The sequence below is a fragment of the Octopus bimaculoides genome, chromosome 4 (genome assembly GCF_046866305.1).
Source record: "Octopus bimaculoides isolate indiv1 chromosome 4, ASM4686630v1, whole genome shotgun sequence".
In the NCBI taxonomy this organism is placed as follows: domain Eukaryota; kingdom Metazoa; phylum Mollusca; class Cephalopoda; order Octopoda; family Octopodidae; genus Octopus; species Octopus bimaculoides.
The window spans coordinates 117,529,877-117,547,376 of NC_142931.1; the positions used below are offsets into that span (position 1 = coordinate 117,529,877).

The 17,500-nt window shown below is 35.9% G+C and overlaps 1 protein-coding gene and 1 pseudogene across 3 annotated transcripts in view; both read left to right on the forward strand.

Moving 5' to 3' along the window:
* LOC106876369 (uncharacterized) overlaps positions 1 to 17,500 on the forward strand; it is a 515,432-nt gene that overhangs the window by 316,877 nt on the left and 181,055 nt on the right. The gene's annotated exons all lie outside the window — the stretch shown is intronic.
* LOC128247722 (U6 spliceosomal RNA) lies at positions 2,642 to 2,715 on the forward strand (annotated as a pseudogene).

Below are 17,500 nucleotides of genomic sequence, written 5' to 3' on the forward strand. Positions count from 1 at the left end.
ATATATATATATATATATGTGTGTGTGTGTGTGTGTGTGTGTGTGTATGGAGAATTCACAAAGAAAAGACGAAGACAAGTGGAGTAGACAACAAACAGATGCGTTAGATTAACGCTCGGCAAATGAAAAAAGTCTTTAACGTTTCGAGCCTACGCTCTTCCACAGAAAGGAACACAGAAAGAAACAGGGAGAGAAAATAAAGAATGTGTAGTGGCTAGCGATGTGTCTATGTACAAATTTGTCTTACGCAGTTGTAAGTAGTTTAACTGTTATTTCTAGTAGTATATATGCTTGTAGTACATACAGTCACAATTAGTGACGACTAAGTTTTGTATACACGGTTTATATTGCGCCCAACTGTTAAGTTTACACACACACACACACACACACACACACACACACACATACATATATACATATATATATATATATATATATATATATATATATATATATATATATATATGTTAATTCTCTAAATGAAGTATTAACAGTAACTGCACGATAAAGTGTAGTATATTGCCACTTAAGTGTGGCTGACCCCTAGGGGTGGATGTTACTGTTGCTTTTAGCCCCAGGAGGACATCTCCTCCAGCTGGCTTATCGACACACGACTGTGTCCTGTTTGCCAAGGGAAGTTATCCCTCTCACCACGATCTGCAGCACGAACGGATCCGGATTTCAGGGTTATTTCCCTTCGTCGGCGTTCGATAGCTACTGACCTTGGTGAGAGAGACAAAAACCTGGCAATCTTATATCTACTTTTCCAGTGAAATTCTTCACTGATATCGAAAAGGTGAAAACAAGCAATGTTAATTCTCTAAATGAAGTATTAACAGTAACTGCACGATAAAGTGTAGTATATTGCCACTTAAGTGTGGCTGACCCCTAGGGGTGGATGTTACTGTTGCTTTTAGCCCCAGGAGGACATCTCCTCCAGCTGGCTTATCGACACACGACTGTGTCCTGTTTGCCAAGGGAAGTTATCCCTCTCACCACGATCTGCAGCACGAACGGATCCGGATTTCAGGGTTATTTCCCTTCGTCGTTACTGTTAATACTTCATTTAGAGAATTAACATTGCTTGTTTTCACCTTTTCGATATCAGTGAAGAATTTCACTGGAAAAGTAGATATAAGATTGCCAGGTTTTTGTCTCTCTCACCAAGGTCAGTAGCTATCGAACGCCGACGAAGGGAAATAACCCTGAAATCCGGATCCGTTCGTGCTGCAGATCGTGGTGAGAGGGATAACTTCCCTTAGCAAACAGGACACAGTCGTGTGTCGATAAGCCAGCTGGAGGAGATGTCCTCCTGGGGCTAAAAGCAACAGTAATATCCACCCCTAGGGGTCAGCCACACTTAAGTGGCAATATACTACACTATATATATATATATATATATATATATATATATATATATATATATATGAGTGTGTGTGTGAAATATGTGTGTGTGTGAATATGTATATATATATATATATATATATATATATATATATATATATATATATATATATATATATATATATGAGAGGTATTGGTATCCAGAAAACTGAAGATGACAGGTAACGCTATGTAAGTGCTACGGGGGGACAGTAGATAAACTCTCAGTTCGATAGTAATACTAGTGAGGAGTCTAATGCAGGTCATGTGTGACCATGTATGAGTTAAATAAAATGAGACAAATATTATATTTAGCTGACACACACACACACACATATATATATATATCTATATATATATATTATATGCGTGGCTAATTTGCAATTATACCATCTAAGGGCAGAAATATATATGTCACTAAAGTGACGAAGGGAGCTAAACAGTACCAGTATTGACAGAAATAAGATTGAAAACAATTGAATAGCCACCGAATGAACCATACACTGCATCATGACGCCATGATTAACTCCAAAAGATTCTTTTTGTTCTCTCTCAGTTTAATTCCTCGTGTTCCTTTCTTTTGAAGAGCGTAGGCTCGAAACGTAAAACACACTCTCACCTTCCCGAGCGTCAAACTAATACACCTGTCTTCATCTGTTTTTCTGTAAATTTCAGCTATATATATATATATATATATATATATATATATATATATATATATATATATATGTCATTATACTACATGGTAGCGAGAATTGGGTACTGAATGCCGAAATTGTACAACAGTTTGAATGAATTAAAGGAAGCATGATTTGCAGGGTATGTAACGTTATGAGGCACTGACCACGAGATACGCTTGAGCTGAGACAAAGACTGGATACAAGAGTAAAGATTTGTAGCATGTAAAGAAAAAATGCTTGCTGCTATGGAAACATACTGCATGCAAATTATAACAGATGAGTAAAGACGATCCAGAGGATTCACAATGGAGGAATCAAATTTCAAGATGCTGAACTTCTGTCTGCGTGTACACGTCATTGAAGAAACTCTCAAAAGATCCAAATTCATCTGCCACAGCCGGGACTATTTGTCGTGTCACTCGTATATGCATTAGGTTTCTAAACACACCATATCGTCTGAGATTTTATCTCGGATGAAAGCCGCAGCATATTACCTGTTAACAGTTTATATATATTAAGCATGGTACGCACGTGTCTCCCCTCTCTCTCTCTATCCCTATATATATATATATATATAAGTACTTGTTTCGGCAGTACATATATTAAAATTGGAACGATAGAGGGAAGATTAGCATGGCCTCTGCGCAAGGATCTCAACGGTGGTGCTCCAGCATGGCCGCAGCTTTGTAGCTGAAGGAATTTAAAGATTTAAAGATTTCTGTTTATATATATATATATATATATATATATATATATATGTGTGTGTGTGTATATTTGTGTGTGTATGTGCGCGCGTTGGCGTGTGTGTATTACATATATATGTAATTAACAAAACTGCCATGCAGCCTAGATAGCTAATTACCCAACCTTGTAGTTACCTAGCTGCATAACTGGATTGGATTACATGTCTTTTACCTGTATAAATGTATGCAACCGCACATACATATGTCAAACCCATTGTAATGTGTTCGTGACCAAGTTCACTTAACTATTAAAATGTCCACTCTGAATAGGAGCTGCCCATTAGAAACATCTTAGCGTAGTGAAAGCATGGACTACTGGCTGATCGTCCTGTAACTCATGTACATGTAAATAAAAGACTATAATGCGTTATGTATAGTTAAATTATTTTCTTTACAGCTGTCCGATTTTACAGTGCTTGAAGCTGAATGTATATAAACATTCATTCAATAATATTCTATCTGATGTAATCGAATTTTCCTGTTGTGATTGTAATTGCAAAGTTCTGATGTTGACGACAAGACAGCGACATTTACACGTTTCTTCATTCTTTCTTGTACTACACCTAGTAAATATGCGTACAATTACCACCAAGTAAAAATCTATCCAATCGGCTACTTCCACACATTTTTCCTTATTTAGTTATAATACATTTTGTTGATAAGGAATTATTATGGGTTTTTAAAAAATATTTTATCAATTTTTTTTTTTTTGCAGATAACGTTTTCCACAAAAAGTTAGTAACATCATCGCCTTTTTATACATTTTTTAAATTTCTTTTATATGTTCAGAAATGATTAAATTCTGCATTTTAGGATTCTTTCTGTTGATAGACGCAAATAGAATTGCTTTTCTTTCTAAATTTGAGGTTCTAAATATCTTATATTTTTGGTATATTTTTAAAAATATTTATTTCTGCTTTAGAGTGGGTTATTTCATCGATGGGAGTTCGTGTCTATCGGATCGCTTTGACAAGTTTTGTTTAAAATAGAAATGATTTTGTTGAAAATGAAAATGACATTTGGGAAATATTCTCTCTTATCGAATGAACTTTTCTTTCTAACAACTCACGTTCATCTGTCATAACTTTATTTAAACGTATAACATAATTTGTGTTATAAATAACTGGTTTGTTGTTTAACAATAAACTACTGGTGAATATAGTTGGTGTTTTTACTGAGTTTCCTGTGTGCAATGTCTACTATTATTGGAATCATGAGGGAATCTTCCACCTATTGCAACGATGAGCAGTGAGTGGTTAGAACAAAATTAACTGCCTTTTTATTAATTTGGCGCAAGGAGGTGAGTTGGTAGAATCCTTAAAACGCAGGACAAAATGCTTAGCGGCATTTCGTCCGTCTTTACCTTCATAATTCAAATTCCCCTGAGTCGAATTTTTCTTTCATATTTTCGGGGTCGATAAAATAAGTAGCACTTGAGAACCGGGGCCGATGTAATCGACCAGCCCCTTTCCCCCAAACTTCAGGCCTTGTGCCTATAACAGAAAAGATTTCTCAATTTAGCGTGAATCTGGTCGAGTATTGCAAGAATGCGGACCTCTTTATTTTAATACTAAAATCTAATCAGAGTGACACAGTGCAAGACAACTTTAGACCCTTCTAGTTTAGATTCAATTCACTAAACAAGCTTCTACGCAATTTCTTTTTATCTAACTTCACCAAAAGGGCCTGAATTGACCTGAGTTAATGGGGCGTCAACTTGTAAACGAGTCGGTCCTGTCTACGTTCATTAATATGATGAATCTCCTAAGAAATTCATAAAAATCCTATGTTTGTAAAAATGTAGGGCATATTGTACAGTAAAAGAGAAACTGATCAAACCACGAAAATGATAGCATATTCACATCGATGAACTGACTCAATTTACTGGCAATATTTTCCGTATATTGCCAATGGCTATTATTTTAATATCTGCATTTTAAGTTCTTTAAGCCAAAACATCAAATTTTCCTGCGTTGCAAACTTTCTACTCGTGACAAAAAAGAAGAAAAGAAAAACCACCAATAAAAATTATTGATTTATGCTAAATTCGGGTGTATATAGTCGCCTTTTAGTTCTGGTAAAGATAAATTTATCATATTGTTGGAATAGATATAACAAGAAGTGTCTGTGTCCTATAACCTACTAAATTCTTTAAGATATTCTATGTATCTTGTTGCATAGTATTAATCATTGCACATTTTATAGAGATATGTTCGAGTGATACAGGTCTATATTTGGTTGACTGGAGCACTTTTGGTGATGTTGTTTTTGTTATTTTTATGAAACCTCCAGCTATGCTCTGTTTGAGTAGTGCTATGTAACGCTTTTAGACAGCAACAGATATTTTTTTACCAGTAATAGCATGTCTCCAACTAGCTGAAGACCATAAATCACATTACCCGTGATTAATCGTATGGAATGTAGTGTGACAAGCTGTCTCTCTTCCACTGTCCAATCTATCTATTTCTGCATGTCTGTAAATCACGGAGATAGACAAAGATAGACACGCAAAGTGGACTTAGTCTGAGTAACAGTTACTCTTCTGTAATTACTGTTCGTCGAGTGCACCTGAGCACTTTGTTTAGAGCAGTGAGTGCACTGCACATTTTCTATACTTAATGTGTAATATATTTTATTGTGTAGTAAGAAGCTTGCTTCCCAATCACATGGTTCGGGTTCAGCTCCGCTGCGTGGCGCCTTGGGCAAGTGTCTTCTACTATAGCCTCGGGCTGACCAAAGCCTTGTGAGTGGATTTAGTAGATGGAAACTGAAAGAAGCCCGCCATTTTTCTAACATTTTTCTGACATAATTTAAATATATACTTTAACCAAGTAACACAAGCCTTCTGTAGTTTTTTCACTCTTATTATCTTATATATATATATATATATATATATATATATATATATATATATATATATATATATATATATATATATATATGTATGTATGTATGTATCTGTCTGTGTGCGTGTCTTTTGTCTGCGTTTGTCCCTCCATCACCCCTTTACAACCGGTGTTGGTGTGTTTACATCCCAGTAACATAGTTGTTCGGCCAAAGAGGCCGATAGAATAAGTACCAGGCTTTAAAAAGTCCTGGGGTCGACTTAAAAACTTCAAGGCGGTGGTCCAACATGACCGCAGTCAAGTGACTGTAACAAATAGAGGAATAAAAAAAATGATTGCTTAAAGTACGTACTGTGGTGTCAACGTTGGTGATTGTGGTGTTGTCAAATAATAAAAATATTGATGCTGGCTTCTAATGGAGCTATGAAAATTAGGCTTTTTTTATCGAGGTTTTCTTTGGACGTTCGTCTGTCAGTGTTGTTATGATAATGGGAGACAACTGGGCGGTAAAGATATGGCAATGGCTGCGGTGTAAAAATGGGTAAAGCAGAAATGTTGCAATTGATTCGGTCAGCTTATGTGTGTCTTGTTCACCAACTGCAGACATTTAGTTGCATTGTTATCACTCAAGCTTTCGCGTTACGAATATTTTCTGAGAACTGTATATAACTTGCAGGCAAAATCGTTCTAGCGTTGGACGAAATGCCTAGCTGAATTCCTAACACTTTAAACTGCGTTCAAACTCCCCTGGGTCCAACTTTGTTTTTCATCTCTCCGGTTCAATAGTGTTAAATTCCCTCAAAATTGCTGATCTATCTAATTCAGAAACAAGATACAGTATTTGAATATATATATGTGGAGGCGCAATGGCCCAGTGGTTAGGGCAGCGGACTCGCGGTCATAGGATCGTGATTTCGATTCCCAGACCGGGCGTTGTGAGTGTTTATTGAGCGAAAACACCTAAAGCTCCACGAGGCTCCGACAAGGGATGGTAGCGAACCCTGCTGTACTCTTTCACGACAACTTTCTCTCACTCTTACTTCCTGTTTCTGTTGTGCCTGTAATTCAAAGGGCCAGCCTTGTCCCACTGTGTCATGCTAAATATGCCCGAGAACTACGTTAAGGGTACACATGTCTGTGGAGTGCTCAGCCACTTGCACGTTAATTTCACGAGCAGGCTGTTCCGTTGATCAGATCAACTGGAACCCTCGACGTCGTAAGCGACGGATTGCCAACAACAATAACTAGAGTAATATGTTATATAGTAGAAAGTAGAACAGCTGGTGAATTGGAAATGTTATTTATTCCTCTATTCTTTAATCATTCCGAGGACACCATCTTGAAGGATTTAGTCGATCATATCATTCCCAGTAAATACTGCAATAAGTTGTATATATTACGAACCTATATTTCTGCCCGGATCACAGAGGGGTACATCATAAGCAAAGTACCCATGCACACGCTTACACACACACACACACACACACACACACACACACATACACACACACACACATACACACACACACGCACACACATTTATGTTTGTTGTTTATTGCTTGAAGATTTATTCAACTGTTTTCAAGATCTGAAGGGAAATTTTGTTGCCATATAAATAGTAAGATGAAGGGAAACCCAAAGCCTGCTATGTCACATCGATTTGTTTCTGACTTATTACATAGAAGTGAATTCATTTCTATGTTTTTCCTGCTTGTCTTGCCAGGGCCGCTACTATATGAACAAAGAACTGCGCTAAGACTAAATTTTAAAATTGTATAAATACACGTATATTTTTACTGTGTACTTTCCTTAACCTTGCTTCTTCTTAATTAATTTTAGGGAGTATCCAATGTTCTTTTGTTTTAATAATATAAGTTATTACAAAGTTGTTAAATATAAAATTTATAAATTAAATAATGTCCCTATCATCATGTCCATTAGGCCATTCTTATGTTGTAAAAGTTTTAACCTTGATATAATGTTTAGCATATAGTTCATACGTACTACATCTTACAGTCAACTATTTCTCCTTTGACTGGCATTGCTCTTTGGCCATTATCACTTTGTTCTTTGCCTTCTGTTTTCATTCGGGAAAATCTGTTGCTCCTGAAGCTTGATTATGGTATGTATGGATTTACTATATCTTAATCTTGTGAAACAGTTTTCCATATATTACTTCACTCTCCAAAAACGAGAAACTTCACATGTTATAATTTACAAGGTCATCTGCTTTCCTAAAAATGGCAGCCAAATCTTTTTCAAATTACACCTTGTTATCTTAAACTAGGGAAGGCACATTCAGAAATGTATTTCTCGATATATCAAAAAGAACAAACGATCTCGATTGAAACACTTTGACCATAGGTCCGGTTGATAGAATAGACCTAGGGCTAAATATATATATAAAAAAAACATCCTGCTATTAACTATACTAAATGTTGAAGTTTCAACAAATACATTACACAAATGAGAACTTGAATGACTTCAAGAAATTTGTTTTGGTGGCAACGGATCAGATAAAATTCTATTGATATATAAACAGTACTTATTTCATTGATGACCATAGACATAAAAGACAAACTTGCACTCAACCAGAATTAAATTCACATTACAAATCGTATTGAAAATAGATACAACTAATTCTCTGGTTCGGTTATCTTTATACGAAAACTTCTTTCGATCGCCTTAATATAAAACCATACCAAAATAGGCAATAGTAAACTAACAAAAGACGATTAGTTAAGCACTAGAACAATAAATGTTAACAAGATGTTTGATTACAGTAAATAAACGCTAACCTTTTCTTATGTTTTGTTATATTGATTGTTCATCTTGTCATTCATTTTCTTAACATTTGCACTGGCATGATATACATAAGTTGTAGCCATCTTGAAGGAAGTATTTATGAAAGCAATTGATACTAAGAATTAACTGAAGCACGTCTGTTTCCTAATATTGTTGATTAAATCATAGATATCTTTTCAAAGAGTTTTATTTAATCATCAGCTTTGTTTCTTTATCCACTCTTTGATCTTTCTCTCCCTCGCTGTCTCTCTCTCTGTCAATATTCCTCACTATCTCTCTCATAGATTTCATTATTTCTGACCTTCTACACATTGTCGCCACTCACTCCTAAATACAGAAACATACACGCATATACACATACGTAGATATATGCTTATATACACGTATATATCAATCCACGCAAGAACACAAGCAAACAAATATAAATACATATATACGAATACACTGAAGGACACATAAGTGTACACGCATACATATATGCATATATGCCCATATATACACCCAGAGACACATAAATGCATAAATGCACATACACATCAATATTCTCAAGGGCAGATGCACACACACATTCAATATCTATCGTTGTCCGTCAAATTCGACGATGACTATTCAGGGTTTCTTGTTGGCTGTACGTTTTATAGAGCAACAGCAATGGTAACCCTGCGCATAAGAGTTTGGAGGTTCACAAGTGATTCTTCGTATGTCATATATACCGTATACCCTCACAAACCAAGAGAGACTACAAGTATAGTTATTTCTTCGTCGTGAGCGGACAATATATTTGAACCGCTGTAACGACAGCAACCACTCTGTTCTGGCTTCTTTGTAGAAGATGCCTGGGCTATATTGGCGATGAACCCTTATAGTAGAGATGAAACTAGTTCCAGCACAAGTTCCAGTACCTCTATTTTAATATTGAATGAGGAGAGGAGATGTAGCAAGATTGGCCGGGCACCAACTGAAAAATGAATATCAAAGTTTCTTTTTGTCTTGCCTTATCTTCTACAAAATATAACTCCAGTGGCATAACGAGTGTAATTGCCGTTGAGGGATGCGCTTGAGTTTATTGCCTGCTTCCCACCTGGGCCTATACGACCTATGTAGGCTTATATAGCATACTCAAATGTGCCGTTCATAGACCAGCGTTTGGGGTGGGCCACTATCTTCCTCTCCCAACCTGTTCTGACAAGTAGACAAGTTCAATATTCTTTTCTACTCTTGGCACAAGGCCCGAAAGTTTTGGGGAGGCACCCAGTCGATTAGATTGATCCCCAATTCGCAGTTGGTACTTAATTAATCGACCCCGAAAGGATGAAAGGCAAAGTCGATCTTGACAAAATTTGTACTCAGAAACCTGACTAGCTAAAACATACCACCTACTTACATTCTTATGTGAACCCCTAAAAAATTGCATTACACAAAAAAATGACATGTCCAATTACTAAATTTTTAATACTGGATTAAACATTGAACCTTTGACATTTGCATTGTCAAAGCAAAGGATTAAATCGAATAAAACCAAAGATTCCTAAAACTGATATCATATCCTATACATACCAAAACAAACACATCTAACTACTCACAGCTGCTTACAAAGGTCTACGTACATGTGTAAATTCTAAACAATAACATAATCCTAGACTTAATCAATAAACATTTCCTCCATAACAACCCATCCTGAAACCTAATTACCAATCCACTCCAATCAACATACTTAACGAAGATTTTAACACAACAGAGACTATATAAAGTCAAGATTAACCTCAATGCATTGCAGTTTGACAGTGGTTTAACTGACCGAAACTTCGAAGTCAATGTCGATAATATTCATGTTTGAGAATAATATATGTGCGTGTGTATGTGTTTGTGTGTGTGTCTGTGTTTGTGTGTGTGTCTGTGTTTGTGTGTGTGTCTGTGTTTGTGTGTGTGTTTGTGTGTGTGGGCGCACGCGCGTGTTTGTGTGTGTGTGTGTGTGTGTGTGTGCACGCGCGTGCGTATCTGTGTGAGTGTGTGTGTGAATATGCGTGCGTGTGCCTGCATGAATTGCGTGGAATTATATGAAGATCAAAGTGAGCTGAATGACAAAGGAAAGAAAATCATGTTTTGATGCTGATATTATTAAAGATTAAAGATATTCTAATATCCAACGGATGTTAAAAGAAAACTGTACATATTACTGTTCGATTATAAATGATTAGTGAGGGTTACTAATGAGAATATCAAAGGGTATTTTGAGGCCACAGATAAGTTTCTGACGTAAGAATTACAGACGTGTTTAATCCAATTTGTCTCTTAGCATCTAAGGTAACCGGTAAATTAGTTTTTCCTTTGGCAGATTTACATTATTGTATTTCCAAATCTGTCTTCATTGTGCATCTACTGAACTCACAGCATCGCAGAGATGGAAGGGTCCATAGTTCTTTTCCTATTGCTTAGCTGATATTGCACAAAATTACGAGTCGGAAATGAAATATAAATATTCATGCCTCACCATATCAGAGGTCATTTAGTGTTGACTGTCCAGTGTACTATTGTTATTCACTACCAGACTATTTAGTGATTCAGTAGACTTATGAACGAAGATATATCTACAGTGACTATTGACTATTCCGTCATTTTTTAGAAATACGAAGTGATGCTGAAAGGTTCCTGGCTTTGAGTAAAAGAAAACCCAGGAGGATCAGTTAATTATGATTTTATTCAACATATAGGCGCATGCGTGGCTGTGTGGTAAGAGGTTTGCTTCCCAACTACACGGTTCCGTGTTCTGTGCTACTGCGTGGCACCTTGGGCAGGAGTCTTCTTTTATAACTACGGGCCGACGAAAGCCTTGTGAGTGGATTTGGTAGACGGAAACTAAGAGAAGCCCGCCGTCATATATATATATATAATATACTTAGGTTTGTGTGAATATATATTTATGTGTGTGTATTCACTTGACAACTGATGTTTGTGTGCTTAAGTTCCTGTAACTTAGCAGTTCAGCAAAACAGAACGATGAAATAAGTACCAGGCTTACAAAGAATAAGTCCTGGGGTCGATTTGTTCGACTAAAAGGCGGTGCTCCAGCATGGCTGCTGTCAAATAACTGAAACACATAAAAGAATGCAGGAATACTCCCCTCTCAGATTCACACTCTTATTGCAGTGACTTTCAGTCTTCCTAAGCCCTGTAAAAGAACCCGGAAGATTGGGCCTCCTGTCATGTTTTTCGCGAAATCCTTAAAGCCAGAAACTTTTTAGCGCCCCTTGTACTCTAACAAGGACTATTCTATCGAATATGTTCTTTTATTCTTATAAAGGTATGCTACCATTTTAAGGTAATTTGGTTGTTATTTGTATCTTGACTAGAGGTCGTATTCAGGTTTCTTTGTTATTCACTATTGTACTTCTGGCATTTCCTGCTCATAGAGGTCTATCATCGTGTGATGCCTTCTTCAGTCAAACTGCTAACGAAATTATCAGTGTCTGTTCCTGTTTATCTAAAAAAAAAGTGCTTCTAAAAGTGGGTTGTACAACCACACTGGCAGCAGTAGAAAATTTTATGTTGGTACTGATGACAAAACGGGGATAGAGAGACGGTAAATAAATCTTGCGCGTGTGTCTGGGTTTCTGTGTGTGTTTGTGTGTGTATGTGTATGACTGTGTGTGCATGTGTGCATGTGTGTATACATGCATGTATATGTGTCTGAATGTGTGTGTGTGTGCATGTGTGTACACATGTATATGTGTGTGTATGTGATGTCTACGCAAGTCTGCTTTTTTGCATGTATAGGCACAAATACATATGTTCATGTTTGCCTGTGCGTATGCGCGCATGTGCCTGTGTGTATGTTTGTGTGTGTATGTGTGTGTATATGTGTGTTGTATGTGTGTGTGTGTGTGTGTCTGTCTGTCTGTTTGTAAGCTTAGTAGGATGGATAAAAGAGAAATGAACGACATTGGGAAGAATATTACTTCTCGCTATATTATATCAGTAAAGTTCTAGAAGACTCTGACGTACACAGGATTTTCATTGTAAGTTGTACATATTAGCATTGGATAACAAAAAACAATTACTTATGTTTACTAATGACTCTACAAAAGGATATTTTGAGCCTAGAGATACTGTTAGGAAGTAAGAATTACTGACGTATTAAATAGAATTAGTCTGTTAGCCTACGCAGAGCTTTGAATGACCGGAAAATTCGTTCTGCCTGGCAGAAGTACATACATGAATACAGTACATAATACATACATACATACATAAATACGTATTTACACACACACACACACACACACACACACACACACACATATATATATATGTTACATATATATCATGTGTTATGCATAATGCATGCCATATGCAGATACATACGTACGTACGCACATAGTCTATCTATCTATCTATCTATCTATCTATCTATCTATCTCTCTCTCTCTCTCTCTCTCTCTCTCTCTCTCTCTCTCTCTATCTATCTATCTATCTATCTATCTATCTATCTATCCATCTATCCATCTATCTATCTATCTATCTATCTATCTATCTATCTATCTATCTATCTATCTCTTTTATCTTTTCGTTTGTACATTTTTTCAATCATGTAACTACAGCCATGCTGAGCACAACGTTGAAACATTTTAAATCGAATAAATAGACCCTAGTTCATATTTCTTTTCAAAGCCTGTTACGTATTCTATCGATGTCTTTTGCCGAACCGTTAAGTTATGATAGTAAGCCAACACCAGGTGTCAAGCGATGGTAGGAGAAACGATGATTAAATAAAATAAAATAGATAATTACTTTTATTCTATATACCACATGGATGTAAAAAGGGAAATCTTCTATAAGGAAAAAGTTAATTCCTCGGTTTATGTATTTTGGCCATAGTTATGAAAATTGCATATGAATCAACTTCGTACTATGTATATATGTGTAGTATGTTTTCGCTTCAAATTGAACCCGGACTGTTTGGTTTCTAATTTAAGGAAATTTTCATGAACAAGATCCGGATCATCCAAATTGAGTGTTGACGTCATAAAAAATCTCATCGACGCCCACCAATTACGCATCAGTTTTATTGATTGATATCGCCAAAATTAATGATGTGTAAATATTGAAGATTGTGAATAAGTTAAGATTTGATTCAGCTGAATGAGTATATATATATATATATATATATATATATATATATATATATATAAATAGAACAAACCGTAGACGACCATAGAATCAGAGAAAGACAGATAGAGAGAGGGGAGAAGAGAGAAGTGAGAGGGGTAAAGGGTGAGAGGCTATTGGCTGACAAGAGGAACCGAACACAGTCGTACTTACTATCAGCGTTATTATGTTTCGGTCGATGTAAACGACTGGAACTAATACAAATATTGAAATGGCAGGGACCACAAGCACTCACTCTTTCGAATTTACTCTCATCTACACTGAATCACAGAAGCTGCCCAATTAAATAACTAACAGCAACATAATTTCCCGACGTTCCTCATTACTTTCGCTTTCTTGGAACCGTTGCCTTCCATTCAAACTATTAACAATAAAAGATGATGACATTGTTTTCATTTTTGTTAAACATACCTCCATGAATAGAACACCTAATAACTACAAAACACTAAGATAAACTCAAAATAGTTTAGTTGTTAAAAAATCTCCGGCCACAAGGATTCCCAGAGATAAATATTTAAAATACATCGACTTCTAAAGTTGGAATTAATAGTCTGATTAGGTTTAATCATATTTCGATGAAGATTCAACTTTAACTATAAACAGTTCCGTTGTTTTAAACATACTAAAATAATTTAGTTGATCATATCCCTATGCCTGCATTTTGAACCATTGCAAGCATGCTAAAGAGGTCTTTATTTCATCATAAATGTCTCCTTTTGTTTCAGCAGAGCGTAATTCATCAGTTCTTATATGGTTATTGTACGCTTTACGCAGACTAGTGCTAGACTTACTCCACGTGAAATCTACGATACATATTTCATTACCACTCGATACAGTTTATTTCGCTTTTTCTATTCGACAGTTCAACTGTAACACAATAACCTATATATTTTACTCTATATCTTTGACTCGCTATTTGAAAATATATTACTTGGTCTTGACCAGACAAACCATTTTTGCAAAAAGTTTTCACTTTCTTAAATTTCTCAATTCTGCTCTATAAGCATCTGAGTCTGTCAAAACATATCTGAATATTTCAACGTTAAAGGAAGCCATGCAGTGATATTCAGTTGGTTGACGATCACAATAGATTCTAAGAGAAAGATAATGACTCATATAAATGAAATCAATGGATTTTCGGTCTGGTTTCGGAGATAGTATATAATGAAAGCACTCAATGGAATGTATTATTATGATGGTTATACATTTAAAATTTGTATTGCCAGATTTTAGTATCTTCAATAGTTCTGAAGAAATTGCGGTTGTATATAAACAAAGCTATATATATATATATATATATATATATATATATATATATATATATATATATATATATATATATATATATATGTGTGTGTGTGTGTGTGTGTGTGTGTGTGTGTGTAATCGAAACATGACAAATAAGAGCATAAATGGAAATTGATATATTGATAAACGGAAAGAAAAACAAACCGATAAATATAAAACATTGATTGATATTTGGAGTGGCAAGAAAACAGTAAGATATTGATTATAGAGATTATGGCAACGTTTATATGCGTCGGTTGTGAGTGTGTGTGTTTATATACCCGTGTTTGTCTCTGAGAGAGTTTGTGCATATATTTCTATATACATAAACAGTAGACTTTATATTTGTCCTTGCACACACACACACACATATATATATATATATGTGTGTGTGTGTGTGTGTGTCTGTGTGTGTGTGTGCGCGTGTATGTATGTATGTATATATCTGGTGATACAATGTATATACATACACCCATATGTATGGATCTTAGTCGGTATATATGTATATATATGAGTCATTTCTAGTTTCTATCACGTGAAAGTGTGTGTCTGTGTGTATCCATCTTCTGGTTCGTATACCTGATTCTTTGCTATTTATTATACCAAATCATATAGGTTCGTGTGCGTGTATACACACACACACACACACACACACACACACACACACACACACACACACATGCACACACACACACATATATATACATGCAATGTAGAAATTCTGCAAGATATACAAATAAATGATAAGTAAAGCACCGGCACATTTTCGATTCCCTGTTGTTATCCGTAGATCTATTGCAGGAACTTCGTAGTGGCGGTTGGGGTAGCAGTAATAATATAATAGGAGATGGAATGTATAATAGTCTTTATTGGATACAACACATGTTTCGACCCTTTCTGGATTTCTTCAGGTACATCAATAAAAAGTCTCACTAGAGGTTTCTTGAATCGGCTTACGTACCGCTATATATCCATCAAATTCGAGAATGAACACGATCAGAGAAAAATTATTGAAACGCAAAAAAAATCAAATATGAACGCGGCAAGTGTACATTCTAGTTTAGAGAAAATGACGTAATGAGCGATCGGTGTTCTAACTGTTAAGAGAAAGAAGATGAAGTAGAAGTTGAAAGAAAGATAATACTTAGACGAATTTTTTTATACTACCAATCAACAAAGCAATAATTCCAATATCCATAATAATGATCCAAAACATAACACCAGTAACAATTCAAATAATAAACTGAGAATACCTAGTGATAATAAAACGATAATATTAACAACCGACATACCGTACAGAACCAATCCCTCCAGCGCTCGATGTACACAAACCAACGAAATCAAACTGTTATGCTCATGCACGGATGGATGAAATTGTCCTTTGCATAACCAATGCATAACTAAGAACGTGGTATACAAGTGTACTATAAACACTAGAGGAGGCCCATACATATATATCGGGGCAACCATATCGCCAGCTTTCGAAATAGCCTTAAACGACATGTAACATCACTGGCCAATTTTAACTGGAGGCGTAAGGAAGAGAAGAGAAAATACTACCTTACATGGTCCATACTTAGACACGCGAGTCACTACAATACTATATCGCGGAAATGTCAGTTATGTTCCGAGGAGTCGCTCTAGATACTGTTAACAAAAGTACGCATTATAAATAACTTCATTGAACAATTACCCAGATGCCTACACGCAGCTAAACACGCTTCACATATTACAATCCCAACATTACATAACTTGATATATACATGGCACCCACAACTCTCAATACACATGAACTTGTGGAACATGGGTGGGACACTCAACAACTTGTTCAGGAGCATCCGGCAGTACAGATGTATCTCATCGGGTGATAAATAGATGCAGCTCGTTAGAATAACAGTCCGGAATGTAACTTCTCGATTTGTAGAAAGCAAAACAGCCAGACGGAGGAAATATCTTCATTTATATAGAAGATCAAAAATAAAATCATAGATGGGGAAAAAAGGAGAAACGAACATGCAGTACAGCGAGAAAAATATTAGAAATAACCGTTAACAAATATGGATGTATAAACGCCCTCGGGCAAGCTGCATGGCGCGAGTACAATCGCACACACAAGCATCCGAGAAATGAGAGCATACGCACAGGTGAGGTTTGGTGCACTCACGATCACTCGCTAATTAAATATCGGTAAAATAATTACAAGACGAAACCAATTGATTGCATCGTAATGACTAACAAAAACCTCTGATGGCGATGGCCCAACATAGGTATAGCAAAACGCTTGAAATAACAGAGCAAAATATTAAAGCAATACCAAAAATCAAAACAAAGAACAATGCATATGAGTGCAGTGGTAAAATGATCGGTTTGATAGATAATAGATTGATCCATTAAACAGTTGAACAGAGATTGAATGAATGCGCATTGAATAGGTATTGTCTATGACGGCTCTAATGCATTTGTGGTACAAAATTGTTGTTTTTCATTTCAGTTACGAAAACATAGCATATGTGGCTGTCATTAGTATGCTTGTACTCTTTCGGACGTTTTTTTTTTTTAAACTGTAGATGTCTATAGTGTGTATTGTGAATGC